Source organism: Gymnodraco acuticeps, unplaced genomic scaffold (genome assembly GCF_902827175.1).
Source record: "Gymnodraco acuticeps unplaced genomic scaffold, fGymAcu1.1, whole genome shotgun sequence".
NCBI classification, from domain to species: domain Eukaryota; kingdom Metazoa; phylum Chordata; class Actinopteri; order Perciformes; family Bathydraconidae; genus Gymnodraco; species Gymnodraco acuticeps.
Window position 1 is genome coordinate 1 of NW_022990269.1, and position 12,342 is coordinate 12,342.

The 12,342-nt window shown below is 36.9% G+C and overlaps 1 long non-coding RNA gene across 1 annotated transcript; it reads left to right on the top strand.

Annotated features, from left to right (window-relative positions):
* Positions 1 to 6,891: 6,891 nt before the first annotated feature.
* LOC117549138 lies at positions 6,892 to 12,071 on the top strand. Its single transcript, XR_004569421.1, has 2 exons — positions 6,892 to 9,752; positions 11,451 to 12,071. It is a non-coding gene; the product is annotated as an uncharacterized LOC117549138 (long non-coding RNA).
* Positions 12,072 to 12,342: the final 271 nt, after the last annotated feature.

Here is a 12,342-nt window from a genome sequence, read left to right on the forward strand (position 1 = left end):
TTATTTCCGTGTTTGTTTACTTTTCGTTGTGTGCTTTTATTTTGTATTTGTATTTTTGGATGTTATTATATATGTTGCATTGTTGGAGGAGCTCAGGTCAGAACAATTATACAATATCAACATCTCAAAAACGAAGATAAAACAGTAGGGTTCAGGATCAATGACCCACTACAGGAAGTGCTCTCTACTCTTAGACTTGAGCGCCCCCCCCCCCGTGTCCAGACCTTTAGATCAGAGCCTCGCCCACCAGAGTGCATGCTGGGAGTCTGGCTATGTTTCGCACGAGGCTAACAGAAGTAGCAGAGCCATGAAGGAGAAAACCACCTGATGGTGACCTTTAGGAGAATGTCATGTCAACGAGAGAAACAACAAAGAGACGTGGTCGTGGAATTTTGCCCATGAGAAAAAAAAGATGATGAATGAATGTTTGTTAATGCTGTGTCTCAATTCCAACACTTCCTATAGTCGATCTCCGCTCTTAGCTAGCTAGCTAGTATCATTCGCGGTATCAAATTGTTACACAACGCTCAAATTAAACTAAAGAGTCTCCTGCTGATGTTCAGGTTTATATCAGTATGTAGTGTCTTTACTTTAAAGAGTCCTCTCCTGCTGATGTTCAGGTGTATATCAGTATGTAGTGTCTCTACTTTAAAGAGTCCTCTCCTGCTGATGTTCAGGTGTATATCAGTATGTAGTGTCTCTACTTTAAAGAGTCCTCTCCTGCTGATGTTCAGGTGTATATCAGTACGTAGTGTCTCTACTTTAAAGAGTCCTCTCCTGCTGATGTTCAGGTGTATATCATTATGTAGTGTCTCTACTTTAAAGAGTCCTCTCCTGCTGATGTTCAGGTGTATATCAGTATGTAGTGTCTCTACTTTAAAGAGTCCTCTCCTGCTGATGTTCAGGTGTATATCAGTATGGAGTGTCTCTACTTTAAAGAGTCCTCTCCTGCTGATGTCCAGGTGTATATCAGTATGTAGTGTCTCTACTTTAAAGAGTCCTCTCCTGCTGATGTTCAGGTGTATATCAGTATGTAGTGGTCTCTACTTTAAAGAGTCCTCTCCTGCTGATGTTCAGGTGTATATCAGTCTGTAGTGTCTCTACTTTAAAGAGTCCTCTCCTGCTGATGTTCAGGTGTATATCAGTATGTAGTGTCTCTACTTTAAAGAGTCCTCTCCTGCTGATGTTCAGGTGTATATCAGTATGTAGTGTCTCTACTTTAAAGAGTCCTCTCCTGCTGATGTTCAGGTGTATATCAGTATGTAGTGTCTCTACTTTAAAGAGTCCTCTCCTGCTGATGTTCAGGTGTATATCAGTATGTAGTGTCTCTACTTTAAAGAGTCCTCTCCTGCTGATGTTCAGGTGTATATCAGTATGTAGTGTCTCTACTTTAAAGAGTCCTCTCCTGCTGATGTCCAGGTGTATATCAGTATGTAGTGTCTCTACTTTAAAGAGTCCTCTCCTGCTGATGTTCAGGTGTATATCAGTATGTAGTGTCTCTACTTTAAAGAGTCCTCTCCTGCTGATGTTCAGGTGTATATCAGTATGTAGTGTCTCTACTTTAAAGAGTCCTCTCCTGCTGATGTTCAGGTGTATATCAGTATGTAGTGTCTCTACTTTAAAGAGTCCTCTCCTGCTGATGTTCAGGTGTATATCAGTATGTAGTGTCTCTACTTTAAAGAGTCCTCTCCTGCTGATGTTCAGGTGTATATCAGTATGTAGTGTCTCTACTTTAAAGAGTCCTCTCCTGCTGATGTTCGGGTGTATATCAGTATGTAGTGTCTCTACTTTAAAGAGTCCTCTCCTGCTGATGTTCAGGTGTATATCAGTATGTAGTGTCTCTACTTTAAAGAGTCCTCCTGCTGATGTCCAGGTGTATATCAGTATGTAGTGTCTCTACTTTAAAGAGTCCTCTCCTGCTGATGTTCAGGTGTATATCAGTATGTAGTGTCTCTACTTTAAAGAGTCCTCTCCTGCTGATGTTCAGGTGTATATCAGTATGTAGTGTCTCTACTTTAAAGAGTCCTCTCCTGCTGATGTTCAGGTGTATATCAGTATGTAGTGTCTCTACTTTAAAGAGTCCTCTCCTGCTGATGTTCAGGTGTATATCGGTATGTAGTGTCTCTACTTTAAAGAGTCCTCTCCTGCTGATGTTCAGGTGTATATCAGTGTGTAGTGTCTCTACTTTAAAGAGTCCTCTCCTGCTGATGTTCAGGTGTATATCAGTATGTAGTGTCTCTACTTTAAAGAGTCCTCTCCTGCTGATGTTCAGGTGTATATCAGTATGTAGTGTCTCTACTTTAAAGAGTCCTCTCCTGCTGATGTTCAGGGGTATATCAGTATGTAGTGTCTCTACTTTAAAGAGTCCTCTCCTGCTGATGTTCAGGTGTATATCAGTATGTAGTGTCTCTACTTTAAAGAGTCCTCTCCTGCTGATGTTCAGGGTGTATATCAGTATGTAGTGTCTCTACTTTAAAGAGTCCTCTCCTGCTTATGTTCAGGTGTATATCAGTATGTAGTGTCTCTACTTTAAAGAGTCCTCTCCTGCTGATGTTCAGGTGTATATCAGTATGTAGTGTCTCTACTTTAAAGAGTCCTCTCCTGCTGATGTTCGGGTTAGGGTCTCTTTACACATGTTGATGCATAAAAGTGGATTTTGCATAATAGGTGACCTTTTAAAAGCTAAAAAACACTTTGAGTCCATACATTTTGTGACACATTATGAACTGAAGGGATGAAATCAAGGCTTTAAAGGGTTTGTAAATAGTCACTAGTCCACAAAGTGCCCCTTCCCCCCTTTTAAGGTTCTTAGCACCAAACCCTCCTCTGCACGCCTGTAAGTCCTGATGACCCTTTGACCCCGGCTCCATCTTAGAGCTCCTCACTGACATGCTTCTGGTTTCCCTCTGTTTGTCTCCGGGGGGTTTTACATCACTGTTGTTGTTGTTGTTGTTGTTGATGACTGCCTTTTCTCCTCCTTTAATTCTCTTTAACGTAGCTACCATTGAGGCAGCTAAAGCACAAGGTACGCAGTCAGCAGTTCACTCCCTGTGTGTGGTTCCCTTCTGTAGTCTCTGTTTCTATGCCCCCCTCAGCGCTGTGTCACCCTATGGTTGCTCTTGCACTATCAGCGTCTGTTCGATAACCCTGATGCCAGTACTGTCAAACGTTACGTCGGCTAGATGGCCGATAACATAAGATGTACTTTATTAATCACAAAGTGGGACGTGTTTTTGTTGCAGCAGCATGTAAAAAAAAGAATTCCACATAATAACCAATTAAAAAAAGAGTAAAAAATACACAATTATACGATATAATCATCTCAGAATACAGAACTAACAAAGGGAAAATATAAACGCTGAAGATCAAGATCTGTAAAGTACTCAGATATTGTACTTGAGTAAAAGTAGAAGTACTCAGATCTTGTACTTGAGTAAAAGTAGAAGTACTCAGATCTTGTACTTGAGTAAAAGTAGAAGTACTCAGATATTGTACTTGAGTAAAAGTAGAAGTACTCAGATTGTGTACTTGAGTAAAAGTAGAAGTACTCAGATATTGTACTTGAGTAAAAGTAGAAGTACTCTGATCTTGTACTTGAGTAAAAGTAGAAGTACTCAGATCTTGTACTTGAGTAAAAGTAGAAGTACTCAGATCTTGTACTTGAGTAAAAGTAGAAGTACTCAGATCATGCACTTGAGTAAAAGTAGAAGTACTCAGATCTTGTACTTGAGTAAAAGTAGAAGTACTCAGATCTTGTTCTTGAGTAAAAGTAGAAGTACTCAGATCTTGTATTTGAGTAAAAGTAGAAGTACTCAGATCTTGTACTTGAGTAAAAGTAGAAGTACTCAGATCTTGTATGAGTAAAAGTAGAAGTACTCAGATCTTGTACTTGAGTAAAAGTAGAAGTACTCAGGTCTTGTAGTAAAAGTAGAAGTACTCAGATCTTGTACTTGAGTAAAAGTAGAAGTACTCAGGTCTTGTAGTAAAAGTAGAAGTACTCAGATATTGTACTTGAGTAAAAGTAGAAGTACTCAGATCTTGTATGAGTAAAAGTAGAAGTACTCAGATCTTGTTCTTGAGTAAAAGTAGAAGTACTCAGATATTGTACTTGAGTAAAAGTAGAAGTACTCAGATCTTGTTCTTGAGTAAAAGTAGAAGTACTCAGACCTTGTACTTGAGTAAAAGTAGAAGTACTCAGATCTTGTACTTGAGTAAAAGTAGAAGTACTCAGATCATGCACTTGAGTAAAAGTAGAAGTACTCAGATCTTGTACTTGAGTAAAAGTAGAAGTACTCAGATCTTGTTCTTGAGTAAAAGTAGAAGTACTCAGATATTGTACTTGAGTAAAAGTAGAAGTACTCTGATCTTGTACTTGAGTAAAAGTAGAAGTACTCAGATCTTGTACTTGAGTAAAAGTAGAAGTACTCAGATCTTGTACTTGAGTAAAAGTAGAAGTACTCAGATATTGTACTTGAGTAAAAGTAGAAGTACTCAGATTGTGTACTTGAGTAAAGTAGAAGTACTCAGATATTGTACTTGAGTAAAAGTAGAAGTACTCTGATCTTGTACTTGAGTAAAGTAGAAGTACTCAGATCTTGTACTTGAGTAAAAGTAGATGTACTCAGATCTTGTTCTTGAGTAAAAGTAGAAGTACTCAGACCTTGTACTTGAGTAAAAGTAGAAGTACTCAGATCTTGTACTTGAGTAAAAGTAGAAGTACTCAGATCTTGTACTTGAGTAAAAGTAGAAGTACTCAGATATTGTACTTGAGTAAAAGTAGAAGTACTCAGATTGTGTACTTGAGTAAAAGTAGAAGTACTCAGATATTGTACTTGAGTAAAAGTAGAAGTACTCTGATCTTGTACTTGAGTAAAAGTAGAAGTACTCAGATCTTGTACTTGAGTAAAAGTAGAAGTACTCAGATCTTGTTCTTGAGTAAAAGTAGAAGTACTCAGACCTTGTACTTGAGTAAAGTAGAAGTACTCAGATCTTGTACTTGAGTAAAAGTAGAAGTACTCAGATCTTGTACTTGAGTAAAAGTAGAAGTACTCAGATCTTGTTCTTGAGTAAAAGTAGAAGTACTCAGATCTTGTATTTGAGTAAAAGTAGAAGTACTCAGATCTTGTACTTGAGTAAAAGTAGAAGTACTCAGATCTTGTATGAGTAAAAGTAGAAGTACTCAGATCTTGTACTTGAGTAAAAGTAGAAGTACTCAGGTCTTGTAGTAAAAGTAGAAGTACTCAGATCTTGTACTTGAGTAAAAGTAGAAGTACTCAGGTCTTGTAGTAAAAGTAGAAGTACTCAGATATTGTACTTGAGTAAAAGTAGAAGTACTCAGATCTTGTATGAGTAAAAGTAGAAGTACTCAGATCTTGTTCTTGAGTAAAAGTAGAAGTACTCAGATATTGTACTTGAGTAAAAGTAGAAGTACTCAGATCTTGTTCTTGAGTAAAAGTAGAAGTACTCAGACCTTGTACTTGAGTAAAAGTAGAAGTACTCAGATCTTGTACTTGAGTAAAAGTAGAAGTACTCAGATCATGCACTTGAGTAAAAGTAGAAGTACTCAGATCTTGTACTTGAGTAAAAGTAGAAGTACTCAGATCTTGTTCTTGAGTAAAAGTAGAAGTACTCAGATCTTGTATTTGAGTAAAAGTAGAAGTATCCAGATATTGTACTTGAGTAAAAGTAGAAGTACTCAGATCTTGTATGAGTAAAAGTAGAAGTACTCAGATCTTGTACTTGAGTAAAAGTAGAAGTACTCAGGTCTTGTAGTAAAAGTAGAAGTACTCAGATCTTGTACTTGAGTAAAAGTAGAAGTACTCAGGTCTTGTAGTAAAAGTAGAAGTACTCAGATATTGTACTTGAGTAAAAGTAGAAGTACTCAGATCTTGTATGAGTAAAAGTAGAAGTACTCAGATCTTGTACTTGAGTAAAAGTAGAAGTACTCAGATCTTGTACTTGAGTAAAAGTAGAAGTACTCAGATCTTGTTCTTGAGTAAAAGTAGAAGTACTCAGATCTTGTACTTGAGTAAAAGTAGAAGTACTCAGATCTTGTATGAGTAAATGTAGAAGTACTCAGATCTTGTTCTTGAGTAAAAGTAGAAGTACTCAGATCTTGTATGAGTAAAAGTAGAAGTACTCAGATCTTGTACTTGAGTAAAAGTAGAAGTACTCAGATCTTGTATGAGTAAAAGTAGAAGTACTCAGATCTTGTATGAGTAAAAGTAGAAGTACTCAGATCTTGTATGAGTAAAAGTAGAAGTACTCAGATCTTGTATGAGTAAATGTAGAAGTACTCAAATCTTGTTCTTGAGTAAAAGTAGAAGTACTCAGATCTTGTATGAGTAAAAGTAGAAGTACTCAGATCTTGTATGAGTAAAAGTAGAAGTACTCAGATCTTGTACTTGAGTAAAAGTAGAAGTACTCAGGTCTTGTACTTGAGTAAAAGTAGAAGTACTCAGGTCTTGTACTTGAGTAAAAGTAGAAGTACTCAGATATTGTACTTGAGTAAAAGTAGAAGTACCAGAGTGTAGGAATACTCTGTTACAGTAAAAGTCCTGCATTCAAAATGTTCCTCAAGTAAAAGTAGAAAAGTATTCTCATCAAAATATAGTGAAAGTAGCGACAGTAAAAGTAGTCGTTGTGCAGATTGGTCCATTTCAGAATAATATATATGATATGTTTTATAATGATTGATCATGAAAGTGTTCTCAAAGCTGGTGAAGGTGCAGCTAGTTTGAATGGCTTTGTATACTGCAGGGTAGCTGGTGGATTTACTCCAGGTGGAACTAAAGTCTGATTCAACACTTGATTATATTTCACATCATTCATCCACATCTGTGAAGTAACTTAAGGTATACATGTAGTGGAGGAAAAGTACACCATGTACCTCTGAACTGTAGTGGAGAAGTACAGAGTAGCATAACATTGAAATACTCAAGTAAAGTACAAGTACCTCAAAATTGTACCTAAGTACAGTACTTGAGTAAATGTACTTAGTTCCTTCCCACCTCTGCCTCTGTTCTATCTGATAATGCCCAGCCTCAGGTGGAGCTCCTCCTGTTTGTAGAGGAGAGTTCCCGTCAGAGGAAAGCTCTCTAAGGCTCAGAGGCTCAGAGCGGGGCGTCCCTGCCGGATGTTTCCACAACTTAATCCTGTCAGCTGTTTATCTGCAGACTGCCCCCCCCTGTGGGAAGAGCCAGGAAGTGCTTCTACCGTCATAGGAAACTCTTAGGTCGGGGCTGTTCAAACTGCGGCCCGGGACCATTTTGAAACGGCCCTCAGCAAATTAAAATAGTATAATGAAATATGGCCACAAATCAAACTTGTGCTTTTCATATATTGTACTAATTAAATATATATGTACAAATATAAATACAGTATGTATGTGTGCCCACTTTTCAAATAACTTCAATCCATTAAAGTTGGAAACATTTTCAAACTAATCGGAGTTGATATAAAAAGCCCAATCACTTATTTGTATAAGAAGCTTCTGTTTTACGGCATGAGCTGCAAACTCAATAAAGTAAACATTATTTAGAGCGGTGAGGAAGGCTGTTTCTTCCAGCATGTTCAAGTGTCACGCTTCATGTACCCACATTTCATTGATTAGCTGACTTATAACTGAACTGATAAACCTCCAGGAGCGGCCGAGCCCTTCGTATGTTTTTCTGTACGTAGCCCTCGGAGAAAAAAGTTTGGACACCCCTGTCTTAGGTTATCTTTAAAATATAAAGGATTACTTCCACTATTCAATAACAACTATTCACTTCCCTTCATACCTTAGCATTTCATCTCAACCTTTTATTCATTATTATTATTATATAAAAACTATTTAAGTCCCTCGTTTAATCATCTTATTAATTACTTACAGGTAATTATTGAATATGACTATTAGCTATTTATTCAAACTGTTTAATCATGACTTTGTTTCTAATTATTTGTATCTGTTCAATAATTACTTTTAGCTTATTTTAAAAACTGTTTTTATTATTATTTATTTTATTATTATTTGTACTTTTTAATATTTACTTTTAGCTGAATATTTAAATGATTTAATCACTACTTTACTCTTTATTTTAACTCATCAAAAGTTGCTTTAAACTAGGAAGTGCTTCTGCAGCCATGGGGACTTTTATGTCGTCAAATATCTAATATATTAAATATAAAGGCAAGTTTATTCAAACAGCACTTTTCAACACAAGGCAATTCAAAGTAATCATTATTTTTTTCTAATTATTTTATCTGTTCAATAATTACTTTTCACTTATTTTAAAAACAGTTTTTATTATTATTATTTGTACTGTTTAATATTTACTTTTGGCTGAATATATATATAATTCAAAGTGCTTTACAAAAATAAAACATATTAAGAAAATGGCATTTAAAAACAGTCATTAAAAAGCGAAGTTAATAAAATAAACATTAAAAGAAAAAATACATGAATTAAAGTCACAGTGCAGTTTAAGACTTTTTTAAAGGATTATTTCCACTACTTAATAATAACTTTCCAACCACTTCTCTTCATACCTTACTGTTTATCATTACTGTTATATAAAAACGATGTAACCCTTATGTTGTGTTCGGGTCTCCCGCGCCCCGTTTCCAGGTCAAATGATATAATAACTACGCTCTAGTTTCTTGTATCGAAACAACACTACAAAACTCATTTTGACCATTTTAGCCAAGTCTCTAAAAAAAAAAGTGTATAATTTGGTGTTGGGGTCTGGGGAGACCCCGCAGAATGTTGTGGGTGACTCGAGGTCAAATGTGGCCCACTCAAGATTCATCTTTGACTTTAGACACCCCCCCCCCCCCCCCCTTCTTCCACTGTAACAATCATTTAAAACTTTTTTTGGGGAGATTATATTCTAACATTAGTCTATTATAGTCAGATAACGTCTGTCTTCACTATAGGAAATATAATGATTTAATTGAATCACATACTTAAATATGTGGTCTAATGTTTAACAGGATTGTACGGTTATGAATGCATAATAAGTTAGTTTTGATGTAGTTAAAATAATATTGGATGATAGTCGTTATGTTTTTGTGTTTTGAACGGAAACAGCTTTTCAACACAACACAAGGGTTAAGAAATACTATTTAAGTCTGTCGTTTAATCAGCTTATTAATTTAGCTGTTCAATAATTACTTTTAATAGTTTTAATATGACTATTAACTATTTATTCAAAGAGTTTAATCATTACTTTTTTTCTAATGATTTGAGCTGTCCAATAATTACTTATTTTTCTTAAACAGTTTTTATTATTAATTATTTTATTTGTATAATTATTTCAATAATAGTTTAAACATAATATTTATTATATTTTAAATGTTTAATTAACTTGTATCTAATTACTTTGCCTGTAGTTAATAATGATTTACCATTGCTTTACGCTCAGTATTTATTGTATATGTGTTTGAGAAGGTTACTGGTTATTATGTCAGTAAATATAAATCAAGAGATCTTTTCAGTAAATGTGCTAGAGGTCAGTATTGCAAAAGTATTTTATTTCCCTCTTAAACACAAATATGTGAGTTTATTCCTTTGAATGTAAACTGTGAATCAGGGACTTGAAGTGAAAGGTTTATCTCCACAGACTTCTGGTTCTGCAAGAGCTCCTCTGCCCCCTCCTTCCTTTGTGATAGAACATGTAAAAAGTGAAATGTTGTATGAGTTTGTTTCTGAACGAGTTTGCTTTGTATCTGCTCACGTCTCCTCTGGGTCCCTGGATGTTCCGGACGTTTACGTAAGTCTCCTCTGTGTGAGCTGTTTCTGTAACGGTAGTTGTGGTTTTCACTCATCTGTTCTGTGGCAGGACAAACCTGTCTCACAAAACAACGTGTAATAGCTACGTTTGTCCACAGGGCAAAACGTAGCATATTCACAAATAACCCTCTCAAGACGTGACATGAGTACAACATTTGTTCCTATTGATTTCTAACGACCAGCATCCGTGTCACGTGATCACAAACGTTCCCAGCGTGAGGGGAAAAAACATGGCGGACACCCGATTTATTTATAGTGGAACATCCTAAATTGTGGGATAGTTTGGCGTTAAAATGCTTTTTGATTACAGCGAGAAATTTATATTGTACGTTTAGAATCTACGTCCAGTGGATGAGTAGGATCCACAGTTTGATAGATATTACCAAGATTATTTGAGCTCCATCTATTTTTTTACAACATATTGTATCCACGTCTTGAGAGGGTTATTTGTGAATATACTACGTTTTGCCCGGTGGACAAACGTAGCTATTACACGTTTTTTTGTGAGACTGGGTTGGCTTCACTCATCTGTTCTGTGGCAGGCTGTGCGTTCACATCACAAATTAAACAGGTATTTAGAAGAATAGACACTAGAGCAGCGGCTCCCAACCTGTGGGCCGCGGCCCCCTAGTGGTCCGCGAAGGCATTACAAGTGGGCCCCAAATCATTTGCAAAACATTATGATTTGTGTGGAAACATTTTCATTATTATGATTTTTTCAATCTTTTTCTTGATCCTCCTTAGCAACGGTCTTTACAGTCTTTGACAGCGATCTGTTTTACTGGATTAACAACGTGTCACATGTTCTGAATTGACCAATCAGAATCGAGTATTCAACTAAACCGTATAAAGCAAATGTCTGTTTGTTACTGATGGCCAGCTCCATTTCTAATTAAAATAAAAACCGCTGCACTAGAGGGTAGAAAGGACTTGTATTATTATTCTATTTCTATATTTTCAGAAGCAAAATACTTTATTTATCGAGTGCTTTTAAACCCCAAGACCCAAGGCAGCTTTGCATGAGGTCAGGACAGACAACAAAACAAGCGGCAAATAATAAAGTAAAATGAATAAAAAGCAGGAGGACTGTGATGGGTTAGGGGTCAAAGGTCACGGTGGACAGGTGAGCTTTTAGTGATGACTTGAAAATGTCCGGGATTGGCAAGTAAATAAATTCTAATGTTTAAATAATACACAATATGAAGAGGATGTCATTCGGTACATTGGCTTCTTATCATTGATTTTAAGCTAAAAAATAAACACAGAAAATCCGGTGCCTTGCTCAAAGGCGTAGAGAGGAACTGGGACCTCTCCAAGCACCAGTCCAATCTCTCTATATTAAGGTCTGTTTGGGGAATCGAACCGGCGACCCTATGGTTCCCAGGATAATTACCTACAGACTGAGCCACTGCCGGAGTTCAGGCACAGTTGCTCCATTTAGATCAAATTTCATACAATAAAAAACATGTTAAACAATTCAAGTTAAAGTTTTCGTTAGAATATAATTAAATACAATTGCAATATATTTAAATAACAGTGACCCCCTGAATATGAAGACTTCCTATGAATCCTCCTGAAGACATTGGGAACCCTGAATGTTTAAATGTCGGGACATCAGTAGGAAGTTCCTCCAGAGTTTCTCCAACTAATCATTTGATGTGTTCTCGTTTCTCCGCAGCCATTCAAGATATCTCCCCCACGAGGAAGATCCGAAACTTCGAGGAGGCTCGCGGTCTGGATCGTATCAACGAGAGGATGCCGCCGCGAAAAGACGGGAAGACACCCGACAGCATCAACACCAACAAGAACGGCACCGACGGATAGGGAACGGAAACACCTTCCTCTCCATTTCACCTCCCCCTCTTCCTCTCTCTGTCCTCCCCCTCTACTGAAACTGCCTCCCCCTCCTCTTCATCGATAGAAAGACGAGGGAAAGAAGCGGACTCGTCGGTAGATCAAACGCAGGCGTCGGCGCTGAGAAACAAACAGGCGCTCTAAAGGGAGGGAAAGTATTTATTAAAGATTACATATATTAGATTTAGTAGCGACATTCAATGAAGACACTTTGCAGGCGTATCTAAAAGATTATTTTATAAACTTGAGTTGAGACGGATAGATGGATCCAAGGAGTTTTAGTTTCCTTTTAAAAATAATTGTTCTCCATGTGTTTTGGGAAAGAGCACAGGTAACACTTCCACAAACAGATCAGTGTTCTACGGTGGCCGACAGGTGCGAACAAACAAAACTCTTCCATCAGGAGAAATACGCTGCAGCTTCAGAAAGGACGCAGATATAAAAACACAAATGTTCCGAAACGTCTTGAGCAACTTGACAACACATGCAGCATCTAGAGAACTGTCTCTGTTGTTGGAAACTTACCTGAAATATTTCATGGTCTTATTTTAATGTTCTGATGTTACTGCAGATCTGCTGTGAGCTAGCTAGCTAATGTAGCTAGCTAGCTATTGTAGCTAACCTAGTCATTTCAGATATACTGAAGGTGGGAAGTAGTGGAGTACAAATACTTTGTTACTGTACTTAAGTACATTTTTCTGGTATCATTACTTTAC